Source organism: Ostrea edulis, chromosome 5, assembly GCF_947568905.1.
Source record: "Ostrea edulis chromosome 5, xbOstEdul1.1, whole genome shotgun sequence".
Classification (NCBI taxonomy): domain Eukaryota; kingdom Metazoa; phylum Mollusca; class Bivalvia; order Ostreida; family Ostreidae; genus Ostrea; species Ostrea edulis.
Genome location: NC_079168.1, coordinates 74,586,358 through 74,593,342, shown reverse-complemented (window position 1 = coordinate 74,593,342; position 6,985 = coordinate 74,586,358).

Below are 6,985 nucleotides of genomic sequence, written 5' to 3'. Positions count from 1 at the left end.
TGGTCTAAATTTGTGGTACCTCACCAACAGCTGGTGACGTCTCAATATGAGTGAAAAATTCTCGACGGGACGTAAAACAATCAATCAGTCAAATGTTACTGGTATTTAGTGTTCTGCGATTAAAATAAAGGAATAGAAATCAGCAAGAAAAGAAAAAACCATGCAAATGACGGAGATGTATAAGCTTCATGGTAACACTCGCGGATGCGCCATATTTCATGTCTTGATCCGCCGCATTTTATCTAAACTCCTTCGTAGTCCGAATAGTCACAGCCACACGACCAATTAAGAGAAGCATATTGCACCGTACCTCGTGTCCATTAAATTAATTAGTTGTGAATCAGTGATACACAGGTCTTCTAACCTAAGCCTGATATACTATTATAAGGAACCGAGAGATTAAACAATTAAACTAAAGTCGATTTTTTCCCTTGTTTCCCTATGTATGATTGGAAAAAGCTTTCTTGTTTGTTTTGACATTACTGGCAAATCAATCATCTTGATGGAATCTCAAGGACAATCAAATTGTGGGAATTAGGAAGTACTGCCAGAAACCTACCATTCATGGGAATCTTGTTTTATAATTCAGTTTTAGTAGCATCTATAAATATTGCTAAAAGAAGAATGCAGCTTGGAGTAGAGGAGGGTATTTTTTATTGGGTTGGTTGTGCAATAATTCCTAATAGATTAGGCAAACGGCAGGTGATGACATGTTTCTTTTGAAGATCGTTGGATTTTCTGATTTTGAAGTTCTTCTCTGATGAGTTTTATTTGCCACGCTCTCGGAAAGAGTTTGAACACCTTTACGTGCTTGGAAACTCCGTCTCCTCAGATCGATGTGGATAAGATAGAGTAGCAATAGCATCAATTGTCTCATCTCAAAATATTAAATAAATCGATTGCTCTTTTTTGGTCTCTTAAAGTATGTGTTTCTGTAGCAAGTTCAACAACAGATCGGTGCATAAAAAATATCAATTGTTACTACCCTCATTCCTGTCTATGACCATGAGTATTTTGTTTTCAAGAATCCGATTAATGATTAATATTGCATGTGATTTATCTATTCAACTTTAAGATTTCACACCATTGTCATCCTACTCCAATTGTTGAAAGAAATACATTTCATCTCGCATTCACCTTTTAGTTAATGTCAATCCCCTATACATTCTTATCTTCTTACACTAAAAACTGTACAAATAGATGGAGGTTGTTTCAGAATCTCATTTTTTGTCTGATGACGGTATATATTTGACATGATACAGGCATTTTCGTATTACTCAGAACTATTTCAAAATTGTATGTTGGCCAGAGTTATTTGTTATATCTGTTTTGCGTCAGGTCAGAAAAAATCTGTTTTAGCCAACAAGGCAGGGGAAAAAACAACAACAACCAAGAAACAGCAATAGCACAACAAAGGAACAGGAGTATATCACACAATCTCAGTAAATATTTTAGGTATGGCATGCAATTCAAAACACAAATTTATGTCAAGATCGTGGATGAAACATAATTTCATTTCTCAGGAAATGCTTTATCGTGTATTAGATTTCACACTCCATTCATGCCTCAATATCAAAATTCGCCTGTTCATGTTTTGCTTATATACAAGTATCATATCTTGAGGATTATTCAGAATGGCAATATTTTTTGGCAGGGAACATATACTCGTATCCATCTTTTTATTTCTAGTTTACCGGTTATCTTAGCTTTAACGTTGGAGCTAAATAAACCTGAACTATCTACGTTTTCAATGACTGCATGCGAATGAAGCGCTGTTCGTTGGCGATGATGGAATTTAGTAGTCCATTGATGTATCTATAATACTTGATGAATGCTTGATTGTTCTACAGTCGATTAAGATTGTCCACCCTTTCGTGGAAGTGGTCGCAGTGTAGAGAAAGATTCGTAGAAGTTTTATCCTTGACACCACAAGAAGAAATGTACTTGTAATAAAACCCCAGCATTTTTCTTGATACAGAATCAAATCAGGACTTGTAACCTTATAGGAGGGATATAGCGACCGACTTTTCGGGCACACAGTCACGTAATTTTTTAAAATTAATATACCCAAGCTTTAGCTAAAATATGATTACATACGCATGTATATTACACAATACCCCGGTGACTTGTTATATAATATCGACACCCATTTTTTTTTTTTTTTTTTTTTTTTTTGCTTCTAGATATTGTCATGTACCAAATACACTGAAATTTAGAGAATTAATGACAACATCAAACTTTAAAAAAAAAACCTGTATATTTATTTCTAAAATTCACGTGATGTCCTCCCTAACATGTATATTTATTAAATGTCCGAATCTCTTTGTATGCATTATGCCCCCACCTCTATTTTGTGTTAATGCACACACACACACACACACACACACACACACACACACACACACACACACACACACACACACACACACACACACACACACACACGCATGTAATCATTTATATATTTGTACCCTTAGAAATATTGTTTATATAATTACAAAATCAAAGTTGATTAAGTATCTCATGTACCATTGTGAATGGTTTGAGCGAATAAATGCAATGAAATGCATTCTGTGGGGAAAACAACAACCCGATTTCGGTGACCTGTGATCCTCGTGTTTTAATGTACATACAATACAACCACAGAATGCGTTCCTATAGAAATACCTGGTAGTGTCCAGTTAATTAACCTTACACTGGTACTATCCATTACATACTTAACATGATTAAGAATTAACCTACTACTCCGCTCCGCCGTATGATTATCGTAGGTACTGCTCAGTATTTCGCTTGGCATCAATAATGAAGGGATCACTGCAGCTCATCCTTCTCAAGAATTTTTGCAATAAAATAATGGATGCCAATTGAGATACAACTATTGCACTCTACTGATCCAAATATTTATATATTATTCATGTCGTTCCTCTCCTTCCCCACAACAGCGCTGCTAACTGGATGTTACCGAATCACTTAGATTATCTAATCATTCGATAGAGGAGTAATCCACCGACTGTAAACATTGCCAATATTATCATCTTTTTTATATATATAAAAATGTAAATCAATTGGGGCGGTTTTTCAGAATAGAAATTAAAAAAACCAACAACAAAAGAAAAATCTAAACAAAACACACCTCCAAAAAAGACAAATCTAAACAAAACACACCTCCAAAAAAGACAAATCTAAACAAAACACACCTCCAAGAAAACCAACAATAACAGCAGCCAACCAGTCAACCAAAAAAAAAAAAAATAAAAAAAAATAAACAAACAAGCAAAAAAAAAAGCAAGGAACAAAAAACAACAAATAAACAAACAAGCAAGTAAAAAAACACCACCCCACCCCACGTGGGATATTAATTTTTTAAAAAGAACCTGTGAGATCCGGATGTTAAGATATTTACTCTTCAATTGTGATATTTTTGTAGGAAAGCAAACTCTGCAATAAAATAAGGGGCTTTATTATTTATTCAATTTTAAAAATGTTACGCGTTATAATCATTTTGCAAAATAGACGACTGCATTAAATCAGACAATCCTACATGGAAAAGCTAAAGTTCTTCTGGATTCTGAGAGAAACGCACGTTAAACAGTCATTCCTGGTATTGGTTTCATCAGAAGCTCTGGGTTCTGGATTGGTTTATTAACCATCGCCGCCAAACATTGGACTTAGCCTCTAAGACTCAGGGTTTTGTATTTCAGTCTATGTCAGATTAGTCGTATGGTCGGCGTACTTCTGTGTATACGGATACCAGTGACATTTAGATGACATGGAAACACTGTACATCTTTAATTTGTTTTTACAATGCTTCGTTCAAAATCATACAGTTTTCTCTTTGTCTGATTTTTCAGGGATTAATTTCATGGCCTCTAAACTCAAGCATGATCAAGATTTGTAATGCATTAAGGAAAAGAATATACGATGGGGTTTCAATTTGAAATGAAAAAGATGAAAGGTTAAGTATCACTGTGATAAACATTGTAAATCGGACTAAATTCACTCAATATGATTTTATAGGAGTTGTTGACATTTACATCTGAATTTCAAAAGCATTATAATACTATTTTATTACACAAATTATAGCCGACATTCTTTCCATTCACTGAAAGAACCAAGAGTTAAGCTTTACAGATCAGTTACTGCCATAAACATAAAGATCGGTGTGCGGTTCAACAATTGCCCCAAGATCTAACATCTGTCTGCTTTATAGTTGTATTACGATCTCAAGAACCCCCAAAATTATGTTCAGATCATGTTAGGAAACGAGGCAATGATTTTACTCCGAGCTATTCTGCGCAGTTTTGCGGCAACACAAACAAGTACTTTTGCACGAAAGCTGAATGGACTCAAATGTGAAAAATGAAAGTAAAAACAAAAATCAACTTGTTATAATGATCCGGTATCTCATTTTAAAAAGCTCATTATCTCGTTATAACGAGTTAATTATCTCGTCAGAACTACACGGTTGTTAATTTTCTCGTAATAACGAGTTAGTATCACGTTACGAGATAATTATTTTGTATAATTATCTCGTATAACGAGATAACTACAGTGTAACTTGTTATAACGAGATAATTAACTTGTTATAACAAGATAACTAATACGTTAGAACGAGATAATTAACTCCTTATAACAAGATAATTGATGGAAACGTTTCAGTACCATCTCTTGTTCCCGAAACCTAAGATTAAGTTAATACTAGTATTGTTACTTTCTTTTAAAACAAGTTGTAGCTAAGGTACAAATACATTTAAACAACTCAAGAAATTAGCAGTAAAATAAATTCAACAGTTTTTCTTAATCGATTTTTAATTCTTAAGCACTTGCCAAGTCAACTTACTGAATTGTAGTGATGTCGACAAATCTATTCCATCTTCATTTTAATTGTTTTTAAAAATACATGCATTGTAAAGAAATTTATCAACGTATATTGATTTGCAGAACATCTCTAATATGTGACTGAAGTCCTTTGTAGGTTCCAAATACGCATGTACATTAATTTTTGATATTTGAATAAATGTTCTGTTTTTATCTTTTAACGGCAGAAATAAAACTAGGCTGTTGTATACTTGGTCCGGCCTAATTTTCATTTAAAGAAAATTTAAATCCATGAATATAAAATGAAATACATTGAGTAATAATTTTTCGTGCCAGGCAGATAGCAGCCTGTTACCTGGTGTATCTTTATGATTGTATCATGTACTGTTGGTTTGACATTCAGCAGAATAAATACATGTATATGTATATCTATTTACATTCCCAACGTTTTTGTCTTTGATCGATATCTTTACCAATAGCGATGATAGTCATTTTCTCATGAATGCGATGTAGTTGTACACAATGTGCATATGAATCTTGGTAGATATAGTCCTTCTATTTTAACGACTGGGGATTCCCACAGAAATGAAACAAGAAATGATTGCAAAACATAAACGCCCCCCCCCCCCCTTTCCGTGGTGCAAATACACATTCATAATTTAATTGATAGTAGTACCAAAATAATTCAAGATATTGAGCGGACAATATCTTCCTATCTTCAGAGTGGATTGACCTTTGATCATATGACCTACAATCAATAGAGGTCATCTACTCCTTAGGATGTACCAGTGTACCAAGTTTGCTGTCAATCAAGAAAATGATTTTGACCACGTGAACCCAAAATTAATAGAGATGATCTACTTATGTTGTACCAGTATACCTAATTTGATGTCAAGCAAAGGGTTCTTAAGATATTGAGCAGACAATATCTTTCTATGTCCAGTGTTAGTTGACCCTTGACCTTTGGTAATGTGACCTCAAACTCTATAGGGGTTATCTACTCCTTACAATGTACCAAGTTTGATGTTTGTCAAGGAAAGGGTTCTGAGTATATTGAGCGGACATTTTCCTATTTCCAGAGTGGATTGATCCTTGACCTTTTGACCTGAAAATCAATAGCGGTCCTCTTTCACTCATAACCAACCCATATATGAAATATCATTTGGATCAAGTGAATGGATCTCAAGATATTGAACGGACAACATGTAGTCTACCGACCGGTCGGTGCAAACCAATGTCCCCTTCTTTGAAGGCAGCATAAATAGAATGTACTTTAAAGAAATAAATGTCAGTTTTGAAAGTATATATGAGGATATAAACTCCAACATTTCACGCATCCCATGGGGATCCGGGTTGGAATAGGTCCTCAGTTTATCTTGCTTGTCGTATGAGGCGACTGAATCGCGCGGTCCTTCGGATGAGACCGCAAAAACCGAGGTCCCGTGTCACGGCAGGTGTGGCACGATAAAGATTCTCCCTGCTCAAAGGCCATAAGCGCCGAACATAGGCCTAAATTTTGCAGCCCTTCACCGGCAATGGTAACGTCTCCATGTGAGTAAAATATTCTTGAGAGGGATGTTAAACAATATTCTATCAATCTTTATACAATTTGGTATATTGCATGCAAGACACGCACACATTTCAAATGGCAAGGATCGTTGCTGATTTGCGCTTTAAGATCATGATCTTGAATTACGACTTAGTTAATTAAATCTCACAAATTAAGTCTCACAAAATATACATAATGCTCGCCGCGCCATGCAAAACAATGACATACGATATGGGTGTGAACGGTGTCCCCATGATGCAATTGGCAAACCCCTAATGCTCATTAGAAGAACCGGTCTCTTTTACCATTACAAGCTGATATGAATTACATCCAAGAATGGAATTTGATAGAGACCTTATATTACCCGTGAGGATTCTAGGTGGCAGTTTTCGCACCACTAAATTCCATTAAGCTTTTCATTGTCTGATGATTGAAAGTATCTTAATTGAGGCTCTAGAACAAAAGAAAAAATTGATTTTGTTGTTTTGTCAATTGCAGGAAAGAAGATCGAATTCGTTCCTGTATTTAGAACAGAATGTTTCATTCCATGCATGGCTGCAATTATTTAAAAACAATGCAACAACTAGAAGAGTTTTAGAAATATGTTTCTTCTTGTGT